Source organism: Ptychodera flava, chromosome 21, assembly GCF_041260155.1.
Source record: "Ptychodera flava strain L36383 chromosome 21, AS_Pfla_20210202, whole genome shotgun sequence".
NCBI lineage: Eukaryota > Metazoa > Hemichordata > Enteropneusta > Ptychoderidae > Ptychodera > Ptychodera flava.
The window spans coordinates 27,878,993-27,892,187 of record NC_091948.1 but is presented as its reverse complement, the minus strand read 5'-3'; positions in this window follow the sequence as shown (position 1 = coordinate 27,892,187).

Here is a 13,195-nt window from a genome sequence, read left to right as displayed (position 1 = left end):
ACAGGTATTTCTATTGCAATATCTTTGGTCACTATCTTCCACAAACAAGCTCGTCATTATTGAGGGTAGACAACGTTATCGGAAGAAAACACTTGACATTTTTAGTGATCTCGACTCATGAAAAATTACAGTTTATTGTGAATTTCATTTTCTATGTGTCACACGGTAAATAAATATCACAACATATACTTGCCACTGAAGCCTCATTACCGTCCCACTCGCCACAGTACAGGACGCATGGCCATCGTTGACCAGGCGCACTCAAAGCAGCTTCTCTTGTCTAGAAAGGGTTCTAGCGCGGTACGTAACTTAATATTTCGCCTCCCGATCCGACCTTCTCCAAAAAATCAATGGAGAACCCTTTACCCACCTACCCACCTGTTCTCCACAGAACATGGTTCACCGTTGACAGCTGGCAGTGTTGTCGGCTCCCTCGACAAGAACGTGTTGCCGATAAAGGTGACGTACGGATTTTATATTCTAGACCAAAGGAAAATGTCCTTTTGGAATATCTGCTAGAAATACCTGCTATGAATTTATTATTTCATGTTGCACGATAAAATAAAATCGATCCTGCATATTTTGTAATTTTGTTAAATCTTGTTAAAGCCCCAACAGCTGCGAATTTTATGCATTATTTTCATGATTATATTTTCAGACCAAACTTGGTCGGTGTCAATGTGCAAACTTAAGGATATGTATTTAGGTATCACTTCTCGCAGATTTGGACAATGACTACGCATTTCAACAGGTTAAATTATAAATGGGCCGGCGCCGCACTCATAAAATGGAGCCCACGGAAAAGTACAAAAATGAAGTATTTCTTGCACATACACATCGTGATCATAAAGGAAAATAAGAATGATGACATTTCTTAGAACATTGTCACCGTTGACGGCGGCAGCCGTCATGTTGATTGTAAGAAATGGTGGGACAGATTCCAATCGCCTGTGGAGTCATGTGTTGTCAGTTTAGCACGGTAGATAAAAGTAAATACAGCATGTCTTTGTAACTCAAGTCTCCCTACATAATATAGACACCATTGACGGCAGGCAACGTTGTCACTGCACCTGCTGATAAATGTGCTTCCGATAAAGTGACATTTTAATGGGATTCTAGACAAAGAAACGATCTTACAGAATTGAATCGCATGTATGAATTATTTTCCGACATATAGCACGTTAAATGGGAAATTCTACAGCATCTTTTCTGATTCAAGTATCGTTAGTTTCCCATGTCTTCCGTAACTGTTTGTCATTATTGACGGCAGGCAACGTTGTCGGCAGCTTCACCTGGCGTTGGCCACGTTTTCCCTGCTTGGCCATTCTACGTCAGAACGCGTCATAGATACGTCACATGACGTTATCAGATTTCTCGGGTTATTCCTGTGTGATGCACTAGAGGGTCCACGAAAATGTGAACCGGTGCAGTGCCGCTTTTATCCTTTGCCGATCTTATCCCCGCACATTCTTCCCCGGGATTAGATTTGCAGCTGCTAATTCGTTCTGTTGCAGACTTCGACCCTCGTAATAAAATTAAAGCGACTGTTACTAAAATGCAGTCACTGTGGTATAATGTTGAATTTCTACTTTGTATCACTTTAGGAAGTGATAATGAAAGTCTGCCCATTCATGGGGCCGTGATGATTAATTTATTCTCAGTGTTCCGACCCTAACTCGATTTGAACTAATTTTGGGTAATTGGATGGTGAAGCAACATGAATGGTCATCAGCAGTGCAGCAAATTTCACGTCGCTTGTACAGAGGGATACCCAACCTTTCACAATTAGAGGTTATTACCCAATATCGCCTGTTCCTGTGTCGTATCATATGAGTGTCATTTGTGCTGTGTCAGACACGAGACGAAGTCGAGTGTCTGACGCAGCACAAATGACACGAATGCTGATACGACACAAGGAACAGGCGATATTGGGTATAACCGATTTATCATATACCCATGCCCATAATGTTAGGGAATTTTTTCTAATAGAACGAAAAACCTTAAATTTTGAGGCTTTACTTTATTACGCCTTGCGCATAGATATCAGAATGTTTATGTGAACAGGCTTCATTCATAAAGTATACGACGAAGATGTCAACATCACGCGCGAAATCGCTGCAAGTCGTCCATATCTCAATGAAACCCAAGAAGAATGACACCGGGATACAACAATCGTCGTACAGAAGGAACATTTTAAGGTGCAATACGCTATTACAACTGTAACCGATCAAAAACTGCTCAGCTTTAAATCTATCCTGATTTCGATCGTCGTACGGCACGGAGCTCGCGCGGAGAGGACGCCATTTTGTTAGTTTACCCTTAGCGTTGCCATGTCAATAGTCGTCGCGTGCGCGACATCGCTGTCACGCCATGCGCTCACTACCCTGTTCCAGTGCGGACGCAGATACCCGAGACGCGCAAAATCGATTTTCCTAAGTGGTTTGGAACGCGAAAATTTCAAAAAAAATCACTAAATCTAGCGCTACACATTGTAAAGAAATTTCGCATTTTATGTTACTTATAACTAGGCGAATTGAAAGATAGTTAGTTAGAATTACCAAATCGTACATTATTTAGTGTCTTATTTGTTTATATTGCAGAAAAATCGCGAAGTCAAAATGTTGTCTCGTGCGTTTTGACAGAACATACAACTCATTCACTCCTGAATTTTCCGGTCGTTCTCATTCCATGTTTCTTCTCCAAATTTGATTTTGTCACTGTCCTTTTACACAGAAATCAAACTTTAACGCTGTGCCTTCAGTTTTGGCGATAATGCCGTGAGACGGAAATGTTAAAGTGTATGTCCCGCATAAATTCAAAGTTAATTTTGCTTAAAATGAGCCATGCTATATGATTTTGCCACCCCTACTTTATCAAATAAATGCATCACCCCAATGAAACGACGCGGTTAAATATTATTAAAATGCAATATGTTGTGCGACTTTGAAGTTAGCTGCCATTCGGGTCGTTTCGGAATTCGCGGGCATTGCCACCGGAAATGACGTAACTAATAGAATGTACGAGTGAGTGTGTTCACCTAGTACCTCGGCCATAGCGAATGCTTACCGCTGTGGCTTCAACATGGTGAGAAGTTACGCCTTTGGTGGCTGAAGTAACTGCAGCCATTGTCAGTTTATTGCATTTTGGGATGATGTATTAGCCGCATTTGACAAAATTACAAGAAAGGGTCGGAAAAGAGATATTCAGACAAGCGTTTTCTGCGGTGCACATTTTCGAGTGCCGTGACTTAGAATAAACACGGTTCGGAAGCCAGATGTACGGTAAGATAGACTTTAATTCCTGGAGTTACTACATCGATTATGTAATCGCAATGCCGTACCAGTACGACCATTGTCACCAGAAAGCTTCGCGTGTATCATCATCAACTGTGGACAAGAGCGAGAACAGCAGCAAGACTGCGACAGGTTGCCCAAAACATGTCAAGGATGCGGGGGCCGCGGAGAAGTATGGCCGTGTTTACATCCCCCAAGACTGATCGCCGATTCAGATGCTTTACGAAAGTGATTGTAAATAAATAAATGAATACAAGTACTAGATCTCATGCATGTGTGACTCTATAATTAGTAACGTTAGGAGGTATCTAATTTTATATTCCTAAAAAGTTTACGTAGTGATTGACTGACTCTTTGCGAGACTGAACGATAGGTTGTGTATAATACAGCACGGCGCTGCCAGTAACAGTGACACAACGTGTAGCAAAGAAGTTTATACTGTTGACGAAGCAGTCGCGTTGTCGTCATCTGTTCCCTTCTGCTCGACTAAGTCTCCCCTAAAATATTTTAGCTTCTTTGAGAATTTCGCAGTCATGAAACAATGAACACTGTGCTTTATATCGCTGACACTTAATCAAGAAAAAAAACTGCGGAAGCGTAGCTGATCACTCCGTCACAGAAATGGCCAGCTGAGCCGCCCAGCCTCGGGTGCCAGTGTGCCCGATATTTACATCATGTCAATTTTAATTTATCTCTTCCCGAGAATTTGGCTAGACATGTCTTTACGGTCACATATTTTTAAAAGTGCCAATGTTCATGTGAGGTTTTATAACGCCAAACTGAAGATTTTGCGGCGAGAATACTACCTTTGGTGTTTATGCTAACATGACCCTCAGCCTGTTCCACTTCCAGCTGTTGATAGGAAAGATGTGTGTTATGAACGGTGGACAATTTTCAACTTGATCTCTACTACATTTATCTACCAGCGTCATGGTGTAATTCAAATTTTTATATACAGATTTTGAACGAGGCAATTTGTGTTGAGAAGTAATAATAAGGTGGGATGGCAACTCCAGACTTATATTTATATTTTGTTAGCTTGCGGTTGTGTGTACGGTAGTGCACTGGTCTGTTTGACTGTGGTCACGGTGGCGGTGGGCTTGTCACTGACGCGACGGTCAACAAGAGTTCCGCTCTTGTTCTCGTTTAGGTTAAGGTTCCGACTGTTAAGATTTGCAGGCCTGTAAATTCTGAACAGCTTTGTCATATCTTCTGTGACGATGATATTCTCAGTTGCACTGCTTTCACTCATGAAATTATCACTATCTCCATAGTCAATGCACGAAGTCACCATCACCCATTCTATTAGTGACGTCACAGCTACTTACGCCAAAACGGGGCGAGCTCGGCAATTTCCGGAAAATGTCGCCATGATGGAAATCGAAAAGTGCAACTTTTCCCGTGTTTTCGTCGAAATAACATAATACAACCGTCTAAAAACCGCTCAAATAAGCTTCAGTTTGTGTGTAAATGTTTGTTTTATTAATACCAATTTCATTGACAACTAGAACTATAGTATATGCCCCAAGTCAAACGAAAAGTCTCAAAATGTGGCAGGACTCACACTTTAACTTAAAATAGCACTGACTGGTACATGGTACAGGTAGTCCTTGCAAATCTCGCTAACAACAGCTAAAGCGCATGCGTGAAGGTTGCCCTCTAGCGACGATACTCATTGTCGCGTTTCTCAAAGAATCTCATCCTGAACTTTTGCGCTGGAGATCTCGAGAAAGTATCTCCCCTATAAAGTGCAGAAAATTAAACATAAAAATGAGGCGATTCACTGAAGCCTTGTATCTCTGAAGTGGTCAATATAATTACTGATTGTCACTGATTTTTCTGAAATGCACACTTGCTTATTGAGCCAGAAAGGGAAAAAAATACAAGAATCACAGCTTCAAAGCTATACCTGAGTTTGATTATTTTAACAATTATTGTTCTAAAAGTACAGGTGTAATTAATCATGAGGTTATGCGAGTAACCGAAACTAAAATACGTATAATAAATCTTTTACAATTTGATGCAATAAATATCTTATAACAATACAACATCAATATAAACTTTATTTTCACTCTCTAGCCATGATAGGTGTACGCCTCTTTTCACAAGCGTCGAGCACAAAGAAAACTTATACACAGAAGACAAAGTACATCAAAGTACAACATTACAACACAGGTTTCATGCAAAAGTGTAGAAAAAGCTTTGTCGATGAAATTTGTAACAAGCCTGCTTAAAATCTCTAACGCTCATATTATGGCGCGTAATGCATGCCAAAATTAACATCCGTTTTCTTACACCACTGACCGAATTTTTCCACTAGTCATCCACATTCGGCTTGCCGATTTCTGAACCCACTCACTGAATTATTCAAGTGGTTAGTGATTTCTGAACCCACTTACTGCATCCTTCACGTGGTCAGCGATTTCTGAACCCACTCACTTACATTCAAGTGGTTAGCGATTTCTAAACCCACTCGCTGAATTCTTCATGTGGTCAGCGATTTCTGAACCCACTCACTGAATTCTTCATGTGGTCAGCGTTTTCTGAACCCACTCACTGAATCCTTCAACTGGTTAGCGATTTGTGAACCAACTCACTTACATTCAAGTGGTTAGCGATTTCTGAACCCACTCGCTGAATCCTTTAACTAGTTAGCGATTTCTGAACCCACTGACCGAATCCTTCAAGTGGTCATCGATTGCTGAACCAACTCACCGAATCCTTTAACTACTTGCCTACATTCCGCTAGGCACCCCAGCAGACTTGATATTTTTTCTACCATAATCCGGTCACTCAAAAAGAGACCCGTCAAATTCACTCACGTATTCTGAAGGTGACTATCTATCTATCTATCTATCTATCTAGAAAATTTGTATAGCGCCTAATATCCAAAGTTAAACAATGCTCAGTGGCGCTTAGAGTAGTACAATGAAAATGCTCTCTGGAAGATGTAAGTTTTTAAGCGTCTTTTGAAAATGTTGACATTAGGAGAGATTTTATGTCCAGGACCATTACGCTAGGGGGTCTTTATCAAAGCTTGTAAGATGTGACCCGGAAATGAATCTTTACTGAGTAAGTAGCCTAATAGATACTGAATCGCATGGTTCGCATGCCCAGCCCGCCTCACAAAACGTGTACAATTAACAGTAAAAGGGGTGAAAAATGACTTATTGTCCGGACCAGAAGTCAGGCTTTCTTGACACACAAGACGAACGTAATGACACCACCGTCATCTACGCAAGCACAGTCCTCTATGGATATAGAGGGACTGTGACGCAAGTTTTGTTTTACTGTGGCGTCCATAGAAACCTATGCTCTTCGAAAAGGTCTGGTCAATCGAAACTGGAGACTCAGCCAAAGACGCGCAAAAGTTCGGCGAAATACTGGAAAGATATAAATATGTAAGTGTTTACAGATTGTTCCGACTATAATGAGCCGTGCAAACAAACGTCTTGAACAGCTAAACTAACGATGGAGGCAGTCGATTGTAAGCTTCATGCAAGGCATTGCACGTTGTGACCGACGGTACGGAGATCAAGTTTGCTGAATGAATTGAGAGAGAAAAACATATATAAATAAAAATTCAATATTTCACCATCGTAATCATTGAATTAGTCGTTTCTTCCATTATGGAGTAGGCCTATTATGAAAATTTCGTTGAAAATAAATGACGGGACTGCTTCTGCTCCGTCTACTCAAACGAAGTTTGGTGTAATATAATGGGCTCGCTGTATGTACAGGATTTGCTGCGAAAACGAGCCCTGCCACTCCTTGACGTGTTCTGCTGGGAGTGGGGGCTGCGATGTGAAGAAGTGAAATATCGCACAGGATAGTATTACACATGCACTATGCCACAGAGTATCATAAGGCCAAAAAAAAAAAATTGTGTGTTTCCGGTAACCCGACCTACCCTAGTTCAAACCCCCCGACCCTAAACTTTTTTTTGGACCTTGAAAACAAATCCCGCGAGATTGGCTGGGAAAAGTTTTAAATCACGCGTGATTTCATGACGTCATTAAACAACAATGGCGACTGCTTGTGCAAGCGTGTTTTCCGTAACATGTGAGAAATGCGATCACGTTCAAGAAAAAATGTAAAAAGTGTGAAAGAGGCTCCCCACCTAACTATCCAAAATGTTTTTGTGTCGAGTTTGTGTTTGATTCGTTTCAAAAATGTGTTCCTACATTCTTATCCGATTGTTTGTGTTAATGAAAATGTTTGTTTCGCCTCGGATATTTGTAGGGAAGTTTGGATTAATGTGTACGGTAATGTTTTGTTTGTGTGGGGAAAGCTTATGGCGAGACGCAGCCGGACCTATGGTGTTACAAAGTTGATAGAGTGGCCCTTTGACGCTTGCGTTTCGAAACCCGAGTGTGGTTTCTCATCAGTCGCAATGTAGATTCTTTCCTTAGTTTGTGTTTGTGAAAATTTATTTTAATGTATTTTAGTGGTCTTGCTCTTCGAATAGCGAGGCACGAATATCAATGTTTGGGTCTCGTTGTGAGTCCGTTTGATGGTCTGATTTGTTTGGTTTTGTTTCTTTACTTCTGTAAATTTTGTTTTGACTAGTGTGTCTTTTAGGTTTTTGTTTCTCTTGTAAGCAATGATTGGTGATTCTGGGAATAGATTCCTTAGAGTTGAGTCCTTCTCCAGTTCAGCCCAATTTTTCAAAAGACGTCCCCTAAGATCTTTTGTTTTTATGTAAGGGCTGTATGTTGTACTGAAAATGAGTTTGTTTGTTGCTTCTTTACGTGTACTTGTACAGTTTGTTAGTGTATTACGAATACTGTGGTTTATTTTTTTTCGGTTATATTCGTGATTTCATTGTTTTTGTATTCTCTGTCGAGTAGTTTGTTTCTAAAGAAAGCGACTTTTTTAGTAAAGTCGTCATTGTTGTTACAAGTGCGAGCGTATCTAAGGATTTCACCTTTGATAAAGCCATTAAATGTTGCTGTCGGGTGACACGATTCTCTATGTAGAAATTGGAATGTGTCTGTTGGTTTAGTGTGTGTTTTGATGTCGAGGATATTTTCTTTGTGGTATCTTGCACCTTTGAAAACTACTACATCTAGGAATGTAATTTCTTGTGTTGAGTTTTCGTATGAAAACTTAAACGTTGGGTGCAGTGTGTTGATTTTTGAATGAAGTTAGTGAGTTCGGTTTGTGTTCCCAGAAAGATTGCAAAGACATCATCTCTGAATCTTTTCCGGAAGTGAATGTTGTTGTGGTTGTTTACGATTATTTTCTTTTCAAGTTCATGAAAAGCAATGTCTGCTATCTCTGGCGAGGCATTCGATCCCATGCTGCAGCCGCAGGTTTGGCGGAAATATTGCTTGTTAAATTCAAAACTGTTGTGTTTTAGAATTAGTGAAAGCATTTCTATTAAGTCTTCCGTGGGTGGTTTTTTGATGCCGTAATTTGTTTGAAGCGAGGTTTGTGAGTTTAATGTTTCACTGACTAGCCGAATCGCTTCGTCGTGAATTGTGTTTGTGTACATCGACACAACGTCGAGTGTTACAAGAAATGCATGTTTGGGGACATTTGTTTTTTCTATTTCTTGTATGAAGTTTTTTGTGTCTTTTATATATGACGGTTGTTGCTGGACCAGTGGTTTTATGAAGTAATCCAGGAATTCTGAAATTCTGTTAGTGGGACTGGAGCAGCCACTAATTATTGGTCTCCCTGCATGCAAACGTTGAGTTTTCAGGCGGCGGTTTGTGAATTTTAGGCAATAAGTACCACTGCGGGGTACGGATTTTTATGTTTTTTGGATCGAGATACTTATAAGTATCATGGTCGATGTGTTTGTTCTCGTACATTTTGTTTAATAGTTCGTGTACTTTGTTTACTGTTTGTTCTGTGTCGTCACTGTCTAGTTGTGTATAATACTGAGTGTTGCGTAATTGTCTTTCGCATTCGTGTATGTAATCTTTTGTGTTGACAATGACGATGCCTCGACCCTTGTCGAAGGGTATTAAAATTTTCCCATTTTCTTTTTTGCAGAGAAAAAAAATTACCAAAAAAAAATTTTTTTCCTACCTACCTACCCTATTTCTGAAGAGCATGTTACAGGAAACACACAATTTTTTTTTTTTGGCCTAAACAGAGTGGCAACACTTGCATGCCTTTTGTTCCATGGTCGTCTCGGTAGACTATTGGCTTTTCATATTAAAATGAGCTTCAAAGGTGTTAAACGTTTTGGAGGCTTTGTTTGTGGTTGATAATTACACGAGATTATGCGAAACATACGACGAGATGGCATCGTACTGCCAGTCGCGTAGCAACCATAGTTACTTTGTGAGCTCTCAGGCCAGAAACACTGCTTCACGCCAATCAAAACATAACACGCCAGCAGTTTCATAAACATGTCCTTTCTTGACGCACGTGTAAAAGGCGGTATGACTGACCGTAAACCATTGAGTAAAACCAGACAGTATCGATAAAAGACTTTCAAATTTGGTTCAAACACACTCATTATATATTCATAAAAATATGAGAGGAATTTTTAAAACGGTAAAACCCACTTTCCTGAAGCTCAAAACACTCCCGTTTTTGCCAGCACATCAATTCCGATCAGCACCACACGACAACAACAACACAAACTTTGTCGAACATACTTTCGCTTGACAATTGGTGAAAATCCGAAAATTACCGAAGGGTGCATGGTCGGCACTCTTCGGAAAAGAGAGCCAAGAGCTTCGTGAGGCGAGGCAAACACGGATTGCTTACGTAACCGCTTCACGCCTTAAACAATAGGTGTTGCCACTCTGTCTATGATACTCTGTGACTATGCCGATGCGCACGGAATTTCGAACGGCGCGAATTTGAACGCCAATTTTCGATCTTTACAGAAATAATTTCCATAGACTTGGTCCAAAGTCCATTTAGCATCTATCCATCGGAAGATGTCTAGGTATTCCTCAAGTTTACCTACTTTTAACGGGTTTTTCCAACTGTAACCGGCGATCGCCTTGAAGTCAGCGCCATCTTGAATTTTAGCTGCATGACCCATGACGTCATGCAAGTCTCGCACGTTCCCGTTCTAGTTTATTTGCATTCAGACGTAAACAGACAACACGTGCGCTCGACCATCGTCTTTCACACTTCGCATTGTCGGCAACGTTGTGCGTATTTTCGCAAAAAAAACCCCGGAAATGTAAATATTGTAAATAAAAGGAAGTAAAAGAAAAGAAATTGGGAATGAGTTGTGTTTTTGCACTTTTTTATATTTCATTTTTTTTAATTTGGAAGGGGGAGGGGGCTTGACATGCATATTATGAAAGAGTCTTTTGTTTTATAAATAAACATAATTGTATAAAAATAGTTGTATAAAAATAATTGTATAAATAATGCAGGCGCACATTACGACATCTTAAGTCGTTAATCCTCCTAAAATATTTGGTTTCTCAAACATTACAGTACCAAGACCCACTGCAATTTGCTTACCGCCAACACAGGAGTACGGAAGACGCAGTTCTCTGTCTTCTACATACCCTCACACAACACCTTGATACTTCCAATGCATCTGTTCGAATTTTATTTGTGGACTTCTCAAATGCATTTAATACTATTTCACCAAACTTATTAATCAGAAAATTGAAAATATGTCAGTAAACAGGCAGTTAATTTATTGGGTTGCAGATTTTTTGGTCGGGAGACCACAGTTTGTCAAGGTAAATTCAATACGATCGCATGTGCGATTGACAAATACCGGCTCGCCTCAAGGCTCGGTTATATCACCGTCATTATTTACCGTATTTACATCTGATTGTTCCACCATACATGCGGACAGTAATGATAAGCTTTACAAATTTACTGACGACAAGTCTTTAATTGGCCTCATTACAGCAGATCAGGACACAATCTATAAGCAAGAAGTGGACAGATTGGTTACATGGTGTGATGATAATAACTTAAGCTTGTTTTTGAATGTAAAGAAAACAAAAGAAATGATAATTGATTTCAGGAAAAACAAAATCAGTCCACCTCCGTTAAAAATCAAAGGTGAGGAGGTTGGAAGGGTAAATAGTTATAGATATCTTGGGATCCTTCTTACAAACATGGTTTCTTGGGATGACCATGTGAATATGTAAAACCGTAAATGTCAGCAAAGATTGTATTTTCTGCGTAAGTTGCATAGATTTGGTGTATCCAGGAACATTTTGCATATGTTTTACAGATCAACGGTTGAGTCAATCATCTGTTATTGTATTTCTTGCTGGGGCGGTAGTATTTCCTCTTCTAATAAAGTTCAGATAAATCGTATCATCAAAGCTGCTAGGAATATTCTAGGCGTACAATTGTATAGTTTTGATGACTTGTATATGAAATCAGTGAAAAACAAATCTACAACTATATTGTCTGACAAAACGCATCAACTGAATAGTAATTTCACTAAAATGAGGTCTGGTACCAGATACTATTCAATAAAGGTGCCACACAAACAGGTTTAGAAATACTTTTGTACCCTCAGCAGTGAGAATTCTAAACCAATTTTCTAACAGGTGAAAAAACAAAAAATAAACAAACTCATTAATGGCTACTGTTAGAATTATTTAAATTGTATTGTTGTTGATCGACAAGTGCTTTGTCTGTTATTTGGAACTGTGCTTTTTAATCTGTGTGATCTCTTTGTATTTTATCTATTGTGGAATATTTCTTTTTAGACTGTGTACACCACAACACATTTCAATTTTTATATTGGATTAATAAAGGATATAATAATAATAAGTGGTCCTTCATTTGAAATTAGTAAGGAGTTAGGGTGTTGGTTCAGTTCAAGTTCAGAAACATTATGGAGGTCAAATGTATGAACTGTGGAGAAGTCTTTGAGGAGAGAGCAAAAGGTTACAGACGAGTCTCCATTGGAAGGCAGATTCATAAAACAGAAAATGTGAAAGATGTAAAGGAAAATAAGGGCAACTCCACACATCAGCTCTACCAAGTTTGTTTAATATTACGATATGGTAAATAAAAGGATCGTTGCATTTATTTTGTGTTACATGTGATGGAGAACATCATGATCTATAATGTAAAATTTCTCTGAGAATTTAACATAATTTGCATGATGGATAATAGTTGGACAAGTTTATTGTCATTCAACAATTTATTTTATTTATTAACTTATTACATATTTTATTCACAATTTTTGAAGTTATAAGTAATTTGCTTTCTATTCATTCACTTTTTACCACGCAAAAATTCGCATAACGTAGCCGACAATGCTGAGACAGCTATACTAGTCAGCGCACGTGTTGTTTGTTGATATCTGAATGCAAATGGAGTAGGAACGGGAACTTGCGAGACTTGCATGATGTCATGGGTCAAGCAGCTTTAAATTCAAGATGGCGGTTATTTCAAGGCGATCGTCGGTCTTGCTGCGAAAAATTCATTAGGAGGAGAGAAAAATTACAAATACCGAGTAATTATTGAGCGGGTAGGTTATATGAACACCGACAAGGTCCTTTTTGAAAAGTTATGTCACATTTGTGTCTTTGAAAATTTCTGGCGAAGGCCGTATCCTGTGCGATATTTGCGTATTACACATCGTAGCCCTCTACCACTCCAATGACCAACCTACCCGAGTGGCAGAGGCTACGGATTCGCAGCAAGTACAGGATAGGCAATAAATAAATGTACAGCCCATCAACTTCGCATATCGTTGCCGTAATTGAAAATGCTCAGAAAGGAACAAATTATATCTTGAATACAGTATAAAAGTCTTACTTAGTAATTTAAAAGTATTTCCAAATAATACCGAACGTAACGGGTATCTAATCCTCATAAGGACTACCGTAGTACAATTACCGGCTAGATGCGAGCACAACATTCGGGACTGGTCAGTCACGGAATGTGACATGGCGTGGTTTTTATAGCCATTCTGTTTCCAGACTTTCATTGTT